A 16,219-nucleotide genomic window follows, 5' to 3' on the forward strand; every position below is an offset into this window, starting at 1 on the left:
ATACACTATCAATATCAGCAGGGCATTAGAGCTGGGAATACGGGGGAAAAAAAAGGTATAAATTAGATATTCTCTATTAAATTAAGTCTAGACAACTGCACATTCAGTCTTGTGTCTATGTTTACTATCCCTTAACTGTTTTATTGCAAAAGTCCATCCAAGATGTCATCCAAGGAGCAAAAACTCTGGTAGCTAGGGTGGGGAGTGGGAAGGTGAAGAGGGTAGAGAGTGGGGTGGTGGGATTCTGTTTATGTGTGCCTCAATGCCAATTTGTGGAGGAAGGAGTTCTTTAGAGATCCCAAGTAGGTATTCATGTTCATGAGCCTGTGTGCCTCTTTCATTAATCCAATCAACAAATATTTATCCAGCTTTCGCCAAACTCTGAGCTCAGTGCTAATAATTCAACAGTGGAAAAGACAAACAAAACACAGGATGGAGAAACAGCAAACAGAACAGTTTCACGTGGGGATTAGTGCTGTGAAGGGAAGAAACAGGAATACGGCAGGGTTACTGGGAGGCTGAGAAGAGGCACCCTTCAGATACAAAAGCACAAACACTCCACCATTTACTTTCCCCATTCAACTTCTATCATTTCCCCCTTCAACTTCCCCATTTCCCCTTCAACTTCTATCCCATGATTCTATGATAGCAAGCTGAAAAAACAGGTTCCAGCAAAGGAGATGGCAAAGCACCCGTTACAGATAATCAAAACTCAACTGTGAGTTTAAATAGCTTTCATGCCAGATACTGTATTGCTTCATCAGGAGAGAACCCGACAAGCTGGGATTGTTAATACTTTTGCCAGAAGGGGACTAGATTAGAGGTACAAAGAGATACATAATAAGATCTTTGTCCACAAAGGTTTATTTCTAGTGAATGGTTAAAAAAAAAAAAAGAATACACACAAAAATAATCAACAAGAGGGAGCACACACGACCGTCTGCGGTGTGCCTGCTGGCGTCAGCAACGGAGGGACATGCAGAGACGAGCCAGACATAGACTCTCTCCTCATAGAGCTTCAAGGCTAAAAGTTAGAAGGGGAAACTGAACAGTCGGAACTCAGTTTGGGGCCTAAGATGAAATGTAAAGGACAGTTTAAAAAGAAAGAACATAGACAGCATCAGAAACTAATTAAGATTTGTACCCTTGATTTTCCTCATGAACTTTTACATATTCTTCTTGTCACCATGTTTCTTTTGAAGACCCACGGGTTCCTAATTGTCCAGGCATCTCATTACCAATCAGAGACAACTATTTAATGAAGGTACTTATTCATATCTCTTCAGATGTATCAGTGGTCCAGTAATCTATATGTCCAAATCTTAAGAATGTCTTTCGAGTTATGCACCTGTTTTGTTTTGAAGTATCATCTTGTAGGATACACTTCACACTGAAGTATACTAGAGAACAGAGCAGGAACTGAATCTATTTCCTTCCACGGTCAATGGACAATTAATTTCTTTTTTTTTCTTTTATTTTTTTTTTGACTTCACCATGTGACTCACAGGATCTTAATTCCCCGACCAGGGATTGAACCCAGGCCTCCAACAGTGGAAGCACTGAATCCTAACCAGTGAACAACCAGCAAACTCTCACAATGGGTTTCTTTTTTTTAAGACCACTTTCAAGCCCTTTCTGCCTATCCTCTCTCCTGAGGCCACAAAATGACTATTAACACATATGGATGGTTCATAAAATATCTTTCGTCTAGCATAGAAAACTTCTTTGTTCTTTAAGAAAATAGAACAGAAATGGTCTAGGAATTGGCGAGAGAAAAAAATAAGTATGAATTTCTATGAAACTTAGTTCCTATAAAAATGGGTGAGAAGCTTATTTCTTTGGAAGGCTTTACACTATTCAGTTTCTAGGGAACACTCATGTTCAGCTGGGTACTTGAGGTTGGCTATATGCCAACTTGCTTGTATTGCTTGGAATACTATTAGAATAAATGACACATCCTATACTGAATAACCTGATGCTGGGAAAGACTGAAGGCAGGAGGAGAAGGGGACGACAGAGGACAAATGGTTGGATGGCATCATCGACTCAGTGGACATGAATTTGAGTAAGCTCCGGGAGATGGTGAAGGCCAGGGAAGCCTGGTCTGCTGCATGCAGTCCATGGGGTTACAAAGAGTCAGACGCGACTGAACAACAACACTGAATACCATATAGCTTTGCATTTTCTACCTTTTCCCCATTTAATAAGTATGGTGCAGTATTTATAAAAATAGGTTTCAAAACTTCCTTGGATTCATGGATCTAATTCCTTCTCAGTCTCCTTTTGAAAATCATCAAAAAGAAGCTTCCTCTGTTTCTGCCAACACTTCCCCCAAACACACGCACTATAAGGTGTAGAGGGACAGACTCTTTCTTGCGAAATCTAGCATCTCTAGCGAAATATATATCAATTTATAGACAGAAGATAGGGAACTAGCGAGCAGGTTAAATTCTGATGTCCATTCTGAGTCTTAGCACTGACTTTACATCTTAACTTTAAATCCTCTTTTATTTTCCTGGTATTTCACAATGGTGAATGAGAAACAATAGTCCATAGGGACTACGATTAGATCCCACAAAAGACTACACAGAAGTGGTCACACATCTGCCATGTGGCCCCTCTCCTCCAGCTTAGTTGGATGTAATCCGGAGCCTCAGATAATTCTTTTGGAGACTGCCACTAGTCTTTCCTGACTTTCATGATAAGGAAGAAAGCTTTTATTCTTAAAATGATTAGGGTCATGTTCTTTTTTAGATTTGTAAAAACAATTAACAAAGGGAACTCTATCTAGTCACTCTTCTGCTTTCTGGAGTCAATAGTTATGATTGATGATACAAGTTTTTGGCAAGCACAGACAGGGGAAATTCAACATCAAAGACAATACGCTACCATAAACAAGGATTCCTGCATATGGACTATGTTCATGTGATTAAGCAACAAGTTTAACTGGACTAATCCTGCCTTTTCATGACCTGTATAGGGTCAACAGATATTCTGAGGAATGACTCTGGGTTTGTTTCAAGTGCCTCTATAGGTGAACTCTGAACTTTTCCTATACATGGCTCAGATGATAGAGAATCTGCTGGTAATGCAGGAGATCTGGGTTGGAAAGATCCCGTGGAGAATGAAATGGCTCCCCACTCCAGTGTTCTTGCCTGGAGAATTCCATGGACAGAGGAGCCTGGTGGGCTGCAGTCCGTGGGGTCGCACAGAGCTGGACACGACTGAGCAACTAACACGATGTTTTATGAATGCTGCACTTCTCCTGTTTGCAGGAAGTGGTAAAGGAATGTAGGAAAAAAGGAGAGATCTTAATATAATGCAGTAACAAATCAGGCCTTGGTGCCTCTCTACAACCTGACATTTCAGGCCAATATACTGAAGTTGTTCAGAAAAAAAATGTAGTGGTTTCTAGGGAAGGGAAATACAATTTGACGAATATAAATGGGGAAGTCCCTTTTCCTTGATGGCTATGATGTTTCACTCATTCTCTATGCCCTGGCCTCACATTTTTACTCCAAATTGACTGGCAGAAATGTGGTCATAATTGTTTGACTATAACCACATCATGCTTTGTATATTTTAACTCTCTTTCCTTGGCCTGTATCCTTCTTGGGGTGCAGTAATCATAAGGATACTTAAACTAATTTTACTTAACAAAGAGTATTCAGTTCAGTTCAGTCGCTTAGTCGCGTCCGACTCTTTGCAATCCTATGAATCGCAGCACGCCAGGCCTCCCTGTCCATCACCACCTCCCGGAGTTTACTCAAACTCATGTCCATGGAGTCGGTGATACCATCCAGCCATCCATCCTCTGTCATCCCCTTCTCCTTCTGCCCCCAATCCCTCCCAGCATTAGGGTCTTTTCCAATGAGTCAACTCTTCACATGAGGTGGCCAAAGTATTGGAGTTTCAGCTTCAGCATCAGTCCTTCCAATGAACACCCAGGACTGATCTCCTTTAGGATAGCTTGGTTGGCTCTCCCTGCAGTCCAAGGGACTCTCAAGAGTCTTCTCCAACACCACAGTTCAAAAGCATCAATTTTTTGGCACTCAGCCTTCTTCACAGTCCAACTCTCACACCCATCCATGACCACTGGAAAAACCATAGCCTTGACTAGACGGACCTTTGTTGGCAAAGGAATGTCTCTGCTTTTTAATATGCTATCTAGGTTGGTCATAACTTTCTTTCCAAGGAGTAAGCGTCTTTTAATTTCATGGCTGCAATCACCATCTGCAGTGATTTTGGAGCCCAAGAAAATAAAGGCTGCCACTGTTTCCCCACCTATTTCCCATGAAGTGATGGGACCAGATGCCATGATCTTAGTTTTCTGAATGTTGAGCTTTAAGCCAACTTTTTCACTCTCCTCTTTCACTTTCATCATGAAGCTCTTTAGTTCCTCTTCACTTTCTGCCATAAGGGTGGTGTCATCTGCATATCTGAGGTTATTGATATTTCTCCCAGCAATCTTGATTCCAGCTTGTGCTTCTTCCAGCCCAGTGTTTCTCATGATGTACTCTGCACATAAGTTAAATAAGCAGCGTGACAATATACAGCCTTGACGTACTCCTTTTCCTATTTGGAACCAGTCTGTTGTTCCATGTCCAGTTCTAACTGTTGCATGTACGTGACAATATACAGCCTTGACGTACTCCTTTTCCTATTCGGAACCAGTCTGTTGTTCCATGTCCAGTTCTAACTGTTGCATGTAGGTTTCTCAAGAGGCAGGTCAGGTGGTCTGGCATTCCCATCACTTTTAGAATTTTCCACAGTTTATTGTGATCCACACAGTCAAAGGCTTCGACATAGTCAATAAAGCAGAAATACATGTTTTTCTGGAACTCTCTTGCTTTTTCGATGATCCAGCAGATGTTGGCAATTTGATCTCTGGTTCCTCTGCCTTTTCTAAAATCAACTTGAACATCTGGAAGTTCAGGGTTCACGTATTGCTGAAGCCTGGCTTGGAGAATTTTGAAAATTACTTTACTAGCGTGTGAGATGAGTGCGGTTGTGTGGTATTTTGAGCATTCTTTGGCATTGCTTTTCTTTGGGATTGAAATGAAACTGACCTTTTCCAGTCCTGTGTATTAGGTGTGAGTAAATCTTAAGTTTATACACAGGTTCTAGCCAGAACTGGCAAAGATTTTTGACTCCCAGAGTTCTGCCATATCAATGTATTAAATAACAGTTTAGGAAAATGAGACAGTAGAGGTAGCAAGAAAATAAGTCAGGCCAATAAGAAAAAAAGAAATGGTAAAGACCTTAAAATCAGAGTTCTCCCCAGATTAAATCTGGCATGTATTGGGAGGGGATAGGGCATGTGCCGTAACTATAGCTTTATAAAGACAGAACTCTGGAGAATAATTTCCAAAACCCCACCACCAACACTGTATTAGTCACTCAGTCATGTCTGACTCTTTGCAACCCCATGGACTAAAGCCCACCAGGCTCCTCTGTCCATGGGATTCTCCAGGCAAGAAGAATGGAGTGGGTTGCCATTTCCTTCTCCAGGGGATCTTCCCCACCCAGGGATCAAACCTGGGTCTCCTGAATTGCAAGCAGATTCTTTGCCATTTAAGCCACCAGGGAAGTCCTTACCATTAAAAAAATAAAAAATGAAAAGGAAAGAAAGAAAACTTAGATTCTATCCTTAAAAAAATTTTTCAATAAAACTAAGGCTACCAGGACTTCCCTGGCAGTCCAGTGGTTAAGACTCTGAGCTACCAATGCAGGGGACACAGATTTGATCCCTGGTCAGGAAACTAAGATCCCATATGCTGTAAGGCTGAGTGCCAAAAACAAACAAAACCTAAAGCTACCATTTTCCCTTCTAAGTTTGTGCCTTTGTTGATAATACAAAAGTGAGCTCTACTGTAAACAGATAGTGTAGGTGTTACTAAGTCCAAGCTCGGTCTGCTCACTGCTGGACAGGCCAATTAACCAGAAGATTGAGGCAAGGAATATGATTTTATTGGGAAAGCTGGCTGACAGAGAAGACAGCAGACTAATGTCTCAAAATAACCATCTAGTCTGGGTCTGGATGCCAGGTGATTTGCAGAACAGAGACAGGTAGGAGTTGAGGAAGTAAAGACCATTATCTTGCAAATATCTCCTGGAATGGCCAACCTCAAACTTTTCCAGCAGAGGTGCAGTCTTCCTCAAGGCAGGTCATTATGTACTATTATAATGACAAAGAGGCTTCCCTGGTGGCTCAGAGAATCCACCTGCAGTGCAGGAGACCAGGGTTCGAAACCTGGGTCAGGAAGATTCCCCTGGAGAAGGGCATGGCAACCCACTCCAATATTCTTGCCTGGAGAATCCCATTGACAGCTACAGTCCTTGGGGTTGCAAAGAGTTGGACATGACTGAGCAACTACAACATAATAACAAAAGCAATGCAAAACAAAAGTTAAAGTCAAAGAAACAGATCCATCATAGAGACAAAACTGGCTCTTAGCTGCAGCATAGGAGGTCCCTGAGGAAAAGAAGCAGGTATAGCTTTTTGATATAAGAGAAGCCATTTTAGACCTAAGCCATTTTGTGATCTAAGTCTGGCTACCATGCACGCCCTTGAACAGGGTCTAAGTAATAACAATTGTAAGGGAACATAAGAAGTAACAATAGCAAAGATGATAAGTCTGTTGCAGGATTCCTTGAAAGCACTTTTTGTGGAAAGAAACCAAACTACACTCTATACACTCAAGTGATAACATAGTCTATGTGGCTGTATCACTCATACATCAGACTAATCAGATACATCAATAGTAACCAATTGCCAGAGACAAACGGTTACACTTAAAACTTAAAGGGCTTCCATTTATGAGTGGCCAATTCCCTGGTGGTTCAGATGGTAAAGAACTGTCCTGCAATATGAGAGACCTAGGTTTGATCCCTGGGTTGGGAAGATCCCCTAGAGGAGGGCATGGCAACCCACTCTAGTATTCTCATCTGGAGAATCCCCATGAACAGAGGCAGGCTACAGTCCTTGGGGTTGCAAATAGTCAGACACAACTGAGCGACTAAACACACACACAATGATCTAGGCAAACATGAAACGCTACACAGACTAAAAGTTTTTATTAGAACAAAAGAGCTATGAATTAGTGGGAGTAGATCTTTTACACTGAAGTTCTTGGCTAAGAATACCCATTTCAGTACGAAAGGCGGTAACTCAGGAGCTGCGTGTGAATCTCATTCTAACTATCTATGGAGAAGACAGAAAGCAAACCCATGATTTGATTCTAATCAGAGTAAGACAAGAAAGCCTTTGCTTAAATGGCAACCCACTCCAGTAGTCTTGCCTGGAGAATCCTATGGAGAGAGAAGCCTGGTTAGGCTACAGTCCATGGGGTCGCAAAGAGTCGGACATGACTGAGTGACTTCACTCACTCACTCACTCACTCACTCCAGGTGATTCAAGGCCACCCCCTTCTATCATAAACTTCATCTTTCTATATCTCCACTCCACTTAATAGTTAATCTGCTCAGGCTGAGCAAAGGAGATGAGAAGCCTGTTTGTCCTGGAGGAACTGATTACAAGACAAATTATACAGCTATAATTATTAAACAAGAGGGTTATCATTTTGCAGAGAAAGCATGCTGAGGACAAACTTAATTTTTTAAATACCCAATGCAGATGATACCGCCTTAATGGCAGAAACTAAAGAGGAACTAGAGCTGTTTGAAGAAGGTGAAAGAGGAGAATGAAAAAGCTGGCTTAAAACTCAACATTAAAAAAGCTAAGATCACAGCATCCAGTCCCATCACTTCATATGGGGGAAAAAACTATATGGGGAAAAAATGGAAACAGTGGCAGATTTTATTTTCCTGGGCTCCAAAATCACTGCAGGTGATGACTGCAGCCACAAAATTAAAAGATGCTTGCTCCTTGGAGGGAAAGCTATGACAAAACTAGACAGCACATTAAAAAGCAGAGACATTACTTTGCCGACAAAGGCCCATATAGCCAAAGCTATGGTTTTTCCAGTGGTCATGGACAGATTTGAGAGTTGGACCCTAAAGAAGGCTGAGTGCCAAAGAATTGATGCTTTCAAACTGTGGTGTTGGAGAAGACTTTTGAGGGTCCTTTGGACTGCAAGATCAAACCAGCCAATCCTATAGGAAACCAACCCTGAATAGTCACTGGAAAGACTGATGCTGAAGCAAAGCCCAGGAGATAGTGAAGGAGAGGGAAGCCTGGCATGCTGCAGTCCACAGGGTCACAAAGATTTGGACATGACTTACTGACTGACTGAATAACAACAACAAATCCTCACAGTACCTCTTCTTGTTTCAGAGGATCCAAGGCACAGAAAGTGAAAAGTGAAAGTATTAATCACTCAGTTGTGTCTAACTCTTTGCAACCCCTATGGACTATTGCCCACCAGGCTCCTCTGTTCATGGGATTTCCTAGGCAAGAATACTGGAGTGGGCTGCCATTTCCTTCTCCAGGGGAATCTTCCTGACCCAGGGATCAAACCTGCATCTCCTGTATTGGCAGACAGATTCTTTACTGCTCAGCCACCAGGGAAGCCCAAGGCATGGAGAGTTTAAGCACCCTGTTCAGTGTTATTCTAGAAAGTTATGGAAGTACCCTGGCAAGAACTTATATATCCTCACTCCTGGCCCAGGGATTATTCTCTGTTAAATCTGCCTTACTGTTTATTCAGTGTCAAATTTTGGTCACTTTTCCTAATCCAAATAAATTAGAAGATTCACTCAGCCTGCCTCTGGTTTTCACAATCACTCTCTTACAAACTTGGGTTTTCTCAGGGTACTTCTGCCCTCTGTTCATCTTATGTGATACATCAATGACAAATCAATCTACCTAAAGCATGGCTCTACTTACCTGTCCCCAACATTCCACTGCCTACCAACCTCTCCATTGTCTAATAACCTCCTTGTTCTAAGATAATAGATCTTTAAAATAAAGGCCTCGGCCTACCTTTCTGCCTATAGATACTTTGTGTTTCAGCCAAACAAGTCTAATTAGTCCAGTTTCTACTCTTACCACACTTTGCTGTCTGGTGTCTTCGCTGACATTGTTTCTCTAGTCTGCAAGGCCCATCCTTACAATCTCTAAATGCAACAAATCTTCCTCCTCTTGCAAGGTCTAGTTCTAAAACATCTGACCATTCATACCACAATGTGCCTTTCTTCATGACTCCAACTGAGACTAGGTCTCAAATAGCCCGATTTTTTTTTTCTATGCTCTTTCAATCTGTCTGTTTTAGTCATCACCTGATAGAACACTGTTGAGATAATGTAAGAGAAACAGTTGAATGGAGTGTTTCTCCAAGTCCTCATCTTCATCAACTGCAGACATTTAGTAAGTTCCTCTTGGATGCTTAGCCTCCTGACTCAGCTAAGAAGTCTGGCTTCAACAAGTAGACCTAGAAAGAGATGAATGAGCCATCTCTTCATCTATCAGCAGACCACCTCAAGATAAAACCTAGTGCCCTGCCTCTCAATTTGTGGGTCATAGAAATCTCACTAAGAATTGGAAGTGCTTTAGGACTTCCATGGTGGTCCAGTGGTTAAGACTCCATGCTTCCACTGTAGGAGACATGGGTTCAACCCCTGGGTGGAGAACTAAGATCCTTGTGCCACACAGCGTCCCCCCTACCCTCCCCCCCCCCGCCCCCCGCCCCGGCCCCCCAGAGCCTGGAAGGACTTTATAAGTCATCAGATGCAGCTATTCAGTAATAACCAAATTCTGTAACAACTGTTATAACACCCCTCAGGATGTTTCCGTTCCAGAAATATAAGGATGCAAACACTCTCTTTCCAGCCAAACTAAGCATAGGAAGTGTTTCATAGGAGCCTGCATTTTGCTGTTTTTTGGTGATGGTGTTGATAATAGAACCAGCAGTTCCAGTGAAACCAGTATCCAGATACTATTTGCATGTATTTCTCAAACCATGATTTGCATTTTAGGTTTTACTCCCACGAACTAATCTGTCTGCAAAGAGACACAGAAGTATCTTCACCTCACCCTTCTCATCATTTATTTTATGTCCACTACCTGGCATTTGGGGCTTCCCAGAAAACTCAGTTGGTAAAGAATCCACCTGCAATGCAGGAGACCCCGGTTCGATTCCTGGGTTGGAAAGAAACACTGGAGAAGGGATAGGCTACCTACTCTAATATTCCTGGGCTTCCCTTGTGGTTCAGCTGGTAAAGAATCCGCCTGCAATGTGGGAGACCTGGGTTCAATCTCTGGGTTGGGAAGATCCCCTGGAGAAGGGAAAGGCTACCCACTCCAGTATTCTGGCCTGGAGAGTTCCATGGACTGTATAGTCCATGGGGACCGAAAGCGACAGACATGACTGAGTGACTTTCACTTTCACTGGCATTTATTTATGTCTCTGATACAGATTTCCTTCTCAGCCTTACCCCAATCTAATCCTCTTCACATTCAGATATTCCATTGAAAGTCATCCATTCACTCTTCCTGAATAAATTTAGTACTTTGATAGCTGTAGCTTTTTTGGCTCTGTAGTCCCCATCCCATCTTCTGAATATGTGAAAATCCTATCATTATTTGTTCAACATTTATAGTGCACTTAAAATGTGTCAGAAGTAAGTGAAGTGAAAATCGCTTAGTCGGGTCCGACTCTCTGCAACCCCATGGACTATACAGTCCATGGAATTCTCCAGGCCAGAATACTGGAGTGGGTAGCCTTTCCCTTCTCCAGGGGATCTTCCTAACCCAGGGATCGAACTCTGGCCTTCCGCATTGCAGGTGGATTCTTTACCAGCTGAGCCACAAGGGAAGCCAGTAGTAGGATAAAGTTAAAATACGGCCCTTGCTGTTTGGAGTGTACAATCTAGTTCATTCTTTAAGGCTAAGTTAAAATGCCACCTCTTCTATGAGGTTTTCCTTGAATTCCTGACAGAAGAAATTGCCTTTTACTGGATATCTTTAGCAATCTTCTCTTATGGAACATTGACTTACAGTTCCTAAAATACAAGATAAAAAACACCACATACACACAGCAAAGTTCTTAGAGGGCACGTTACTAATTCATACCTCCTTACTGCACCTGGAAGGGCGCTGGACAAAACACTCATTCACCAGAAATTATTTAATTCTTACAAAACCCACATAGGCTTTATATCTACTTACAAGGACCCAGATGCAAAAGACAAGATTCTTGCCTTTGCAAAACTTACCCTAGAGGAGGAAACTCTCGTTAAATATGTAAATAAGTAAATGTGTTTAAGTATATAGTTGGAAGTAAACATGGTACTGTACTAGGAGAATAACAGTAAAAGAACTAACTTAGACGGAGCAGGGATAGGTAGAAAAGAGAACAGAGAAGCCCTCTTAAGGTAACATTTAAGCAGGCTGAAAATTACTGGAGATGGGTAGATGGGCAGAGCACCCCTGAGCCAAGAAAGGAATCAAGGTCATTCAAGGTCAGTATGAATAGAACACACTGAGTACGAGGAAGAGAAGCCCAGTGAGGCTGGAGACAGGCAGAAGGGGTACAGTGAAGAAGGCCTTACAGGTCATTTAGAGCAGACTAAATTTTACTCCAAGGGCAACTGGAAGCTATTTAGGGGTAATAAGCAGGGGAGTGATGTGACCAGATTTAGATTTTAATAGAATACTTGGCTGGGTAGAATAACTGGCCTTTATTTGTTCTTACCTAATAATATTTTCTGCTCTAGTTTTCTGTGAGGCATTCACAGATGGAAAAAAACAAATTCCTTACAGAGCCATGAACCATAATCCTTTAATTTCCCCAAATCCAGAAAGACATCTGTTAAAACTTCCAAAGGATTAGACGAGCCTTCTAATCTCTAGGTTATTTAATGGTTTGAGGGGCAAAACTGAAGAATACTCTCCAAGGACTATCTTGGATTGTAAGAGCTTCTAAAGTCACAGGTCAACTTCTGTAGGAGGGAGTTAAGCTTAGAGAATATTGTTAAGAGCATGAGACAGGTAAGATTCAAATCCTGGCTCTGCTACTTTCTGAGTATCTTAGTGACATTTCCTATAGAAGTCTCATGAGTCTTTCGACAGGCAGTAGGTACTATGCAGAGCCTGCTAAAGGGGCTGTGTTCCGACTTCAATAGCACTTGGCTAACTCCCTCAAATTTGGTAGGTGCTCAGTAAGGTAAAAAATATGATGAAGGTAGACTAAGCTCCCCAGACAGCACCTGCCTAGTGGACTGTTATTGGATTATACAATCTGTACTAAACATGGGAATCTTCAACCATGATATTTGACAAGCCCCACTTTTCACTCCACAAAACACTAGCAATAAACCCAGAATTTACGTGATTCCAGTTTTTAATGCTAAGGGCAGTGGAGAATATACTAGACTGAGTTCGAGATCTGGATTCTGCTGCATCCAACTCCATCACTCTGTATTCTTTGGGGATAAAGCGCCAATGCCAGTTTCTCAATTTTGACCTCACTGAACAATCCTTTGCTGTATGAGCTGTCCCGTGCACTGTAGGAAGTTTAACAGTACTCCAAGCCTTTACTCACTGACAGAACCACTATTCCAGCTGTGACAATCCAAAATATCTCCAGATTTTGCCAAATATCCCCTTGAGGGCAGAATCATGCTGCTGCTTCTTTGAGAACCACTCTTTTTTTTTTTTTTTGCCACACTTCATGACATGTTGGAATCTTAGTTTCCCAGCTAGGGGTCGAACTGATGGCCCCTGCTTTGGAAGCACAGCGTCTTAACCACTGCGCCACTAGGGTAGTCCCTGAGAACCACTGCTGATCTCCGAGTTTAGGCATCTCATCTGAAACTCAGGGGAATGAGATAACATCTGTCTTGTTTCTTTTCAGGGTTTTTGTATCATTAAAATAAGATAATGAATGGCAAGAAATACTGAGAGAAAAAGACCATGTAACATACATAAAAGCATTATTATTACTTTGTGGGTTATGTTCTATGAGTGCTCAATAACAAGGCTGAAGAAAACTACTCACATCTTGTTCATGGAATGCATAGTAAGGCCTACTTTAGACTATGTGGAGTCGAATATACCATTTACATTGGTACTCAGTAACTACCTGTTGATTGAATGCTTCTAGGTCTGGGTCCAATCAATAGTAAACTTTCTTTCCAGCACGTTCCCAGGTTTTCCTGCTGAGCAAGCGCAATGTAGTATGTTGCTAGACCTAACCGCATGTGAAAGACAGGACTGGATTAAACAAGAAGGGCTACTTACTTTTATAGCTGCAAAATAGAGGTACAAGAGGTTAACTGACTAGTCAAGGTCATGTGGCAGGTCTAGTGACAGTCTGCAATTAGAATCCAGATTCTGACCTCAAGTCCAGTGATCATTTTATTACTCATATCATTGGACTTTCACCCAACTCTTGCGGCCCTGTCACTTAACATAAAGGTGTTAGGGACTTCCCTGGTGGTCCAATGCGTAAGACGTCAGTCATGCTTTCACTGCAGGGGGCATGAGTCCAATCCCTGGCTAGGAAAAAGAAGAACCCCCATGCTGCACAGCTCAGTCAAAAGGAAACAAAACAAACAAAAAACAAAGGTAGCTATTTACTTTCTGCAGCAATTCTGAAAAATTGAGATAAGGAAACAAAGTTGTGGTTTTTAGGGAGCTTGGAAAGAAATACAGACCTATTTCTACTGGGAGGAAGAAATGAATACTCCCTATACTCAGAGTAAACCAACATCAAGTTATCTAAGGGTCCTGGCAAGTCTGTAAAGCACATTAAAGGAATTCTCCAGGCAAGATTACTAGAGTGGGTAGCCATTCCCTTCTCTGGGAAATCTTCCTGACTCAGGGATTGAACCTGGGTCTCCTGCATTGTAGGCAGATTCTTTACACAGGATGAGATGGTTGGATGGCATCACCAACTCAATGGACATGAGTCTGAGCAAGCTCTGGTAGTTGGTGATGGACAGGGAAGCCTGGGGTGCTGCAGTCCACGGGGTCACAAAGATTCGGACATGACTGAGCGACTGAACTGAACTCAACCACCTAATAATCAAAGAACTTTCTGGGCCAACACTAAATTTAATATAAAATGGCTCACCTTTGGAATTTGACACACTGTGGGAATAGTTCCCAATGTGATTAATGAAATTAAGATTGGCTCCCAGCCGAGCACTCCAGGGCCTGTCCCTAACCATCAGCTCCTGCTTGTCTGAAAATGGGAGTTCAGTTTGAGATCCTGAATAGACCACTAAAAATAAACAACAAAAAACAGGAGGAGGAAGTTGTGGGCAGAAGAGATATTTTCTTTTTTATGGCGGCTCTCCAAGTATGCAAGGAAGTTATACTCAATCTCTAACTGGTAAAACTGTACCTGCTGGTTGTGGGCCCTTGGGTGAATTACTCAATATCTCTGGCCTCAGCTCTAAAATCAAGTAATAAAAGTAGCCTACCTCATAGGGATTGTTATGAAGAGCTCACTGAGGCAGAAGCATACTTAGTTTCCATGAAGACAGCAATGAGAACGGCACCTATCTTGTGACAGTGTGCACTTAAACATGAACTTAGCACAGCGCCTAAACACAGTAAGCCCTCGATAAATAGTCATTATTGTTACTTCTTACTCTACTGTTCTTTCTAAATTTGGCATAGGTATAATCCCCTCCAATCCTTTGATTTGTCCCTCGATCATTTTCCACTTGGGTTCCCAGGTGGCTCGGCGGGTAAAGAATCTGCCTGCAATGCAGGAGATGCAGGGGTTTGACCCCTGGGTCGGGAAGATCCCCTGGCGGAGGGCATGGCAACTCACTCAAGTATTCTTGCCTGGGAAATCCCCTGGACAGAGAAGCCTGGCGGGCTATGGTCCATTGGGTCACAAAAGAGTCAGACACGACTAAGCACGCACAGGAGCATGCACACATAGCTACTCCACAGCTAACTTTTCTTTCTGACCTTTGTCGTTCTCATTGTGGGAGTGTTCAGGGTGTGCCAGTGAACCCTATCCACTGCACTTCACAGGGAAGGATGTTCTTCACCCATGTCGAATCAGGTGGTCAGTCATTTGCTTCAATTTGATTCCAATCTGCATTTATAGTCTTTGAAATGTCTCCAAGTTTCAGGCTTCTTTAATCTCTATTTTCTAATGATAAAAGATGATTTTTTAATGGGTAGTTTCCCTGCCGCCCAGAAATTCTCCAACTCTAGCGGGGTGTCCTGCAATTCAACTCAACTCCGACACTGTCTTTTCAGAGATAGCATCAGATTATGCAGATTAGAAAGTCCCACAAGACTGGCCTTCACTTCAGAGGTCAATTGCATGCCTGTGTTTGTGATCCACTGGCTCTAAGTCAGAAGCTCCCACAATCTCTTCTCGAGTTCTATAAAATTTGCTTGAGTGGCTCATGGGTGCTTAAGTCGCTTCAGTTGTGTCCGACTCTTTGAAACCCCAAGGACTGCAGCCCGCCAGGATCCTCTGTCCATGGGATTCTTCAGGCAAGAATACAGGAGTAGGTTGCCTTTTTCTCCTCCAGGGGATCTTCCCGACCTAGTGATCAAACCCGTGTCTCTTAGGTCTCTTAGATCTCTTAGATCGGCAGGCAGGTTCTTTACCACTAGCGTCACATGGTTCACAGAACAAAGAAAATTCATTTACTCATTAGATTGCTGACTGATTTATCGCAAAGTATATTAAAGCAGACAAGTCAACAGCCAGATGAAGAGATATATAGGATGAAGTTCTGAACAAAGGAACTTCTCTCTTTGTAAGTTGGGGCTGGCATGGTGGTACAGGTTAGCGTTCTGGTTTCCCAACCTGGAAGCTCTTAGAATCCTGTCCATTTGGGGTTTTTTGGAGGCTTCATTAAATAGGCATGATTGATTCCACCATTGGCCATGGGTGATTAAACGCAATCTTCAGCCCCTTTCTCCTACCAGGAAGTTAGGGGCCAAAAGTTCCAACCTTCTAGTCACTGTGGTTGGTTTCACAGGCAACTAGCCCCCATCCTTAGAGAAGTTATCTTATTAATCTAACAAAAGACACCTTGATAACTCTGTGCTAAGTTGCTTCAGCTGTGTCTGACTCTTTGCGACACCATGGCCTGTACACTGCCAGGCTCCTCTGTCCATGGAATTCTCTAGGCAAGAATACTGGAGTGGGTTGCCATTTCCTTCTCCAGGGGATCTTCCCGACTCAGGGATTGAACCCACGTCTCTTGTCTCCTGAACTGGCAGGTAGGTTCTTTACCACTAGAGCTAGCAGGGAAACCCAACTCTAGCCACTTAGGA

General features: G+C 42.5%; 1 protein-coding gene across 2 annotated transcripts in view; it reads right to left on the bottom strand.

Annotated features, from left to right (window-relative positions):
* The window catches only part of SLC31A1 (solute carrier family 31 member 1), a 33,746-nt gene that overhangs the window by 8,202 nt on the left and 9,325 nt on the right, over positions 1 to 16,219 (bottom strand). The gene's annotated exons all lie outside the window — the stretch shown is intronic.

Source organism: Dama dama, chromosome 16 (genome assembly GCF_033118175.1).
Source record: "Dama dama isolate Ldn47 chromosome 16, ASM3311817v1, whole genome shotgun sequence".
Lineage (NCBI taxonomy): Eukaryota > Metazoa > Chordata > Mammalia > Artiodactyla > Cervidae > Dama > Dama dama.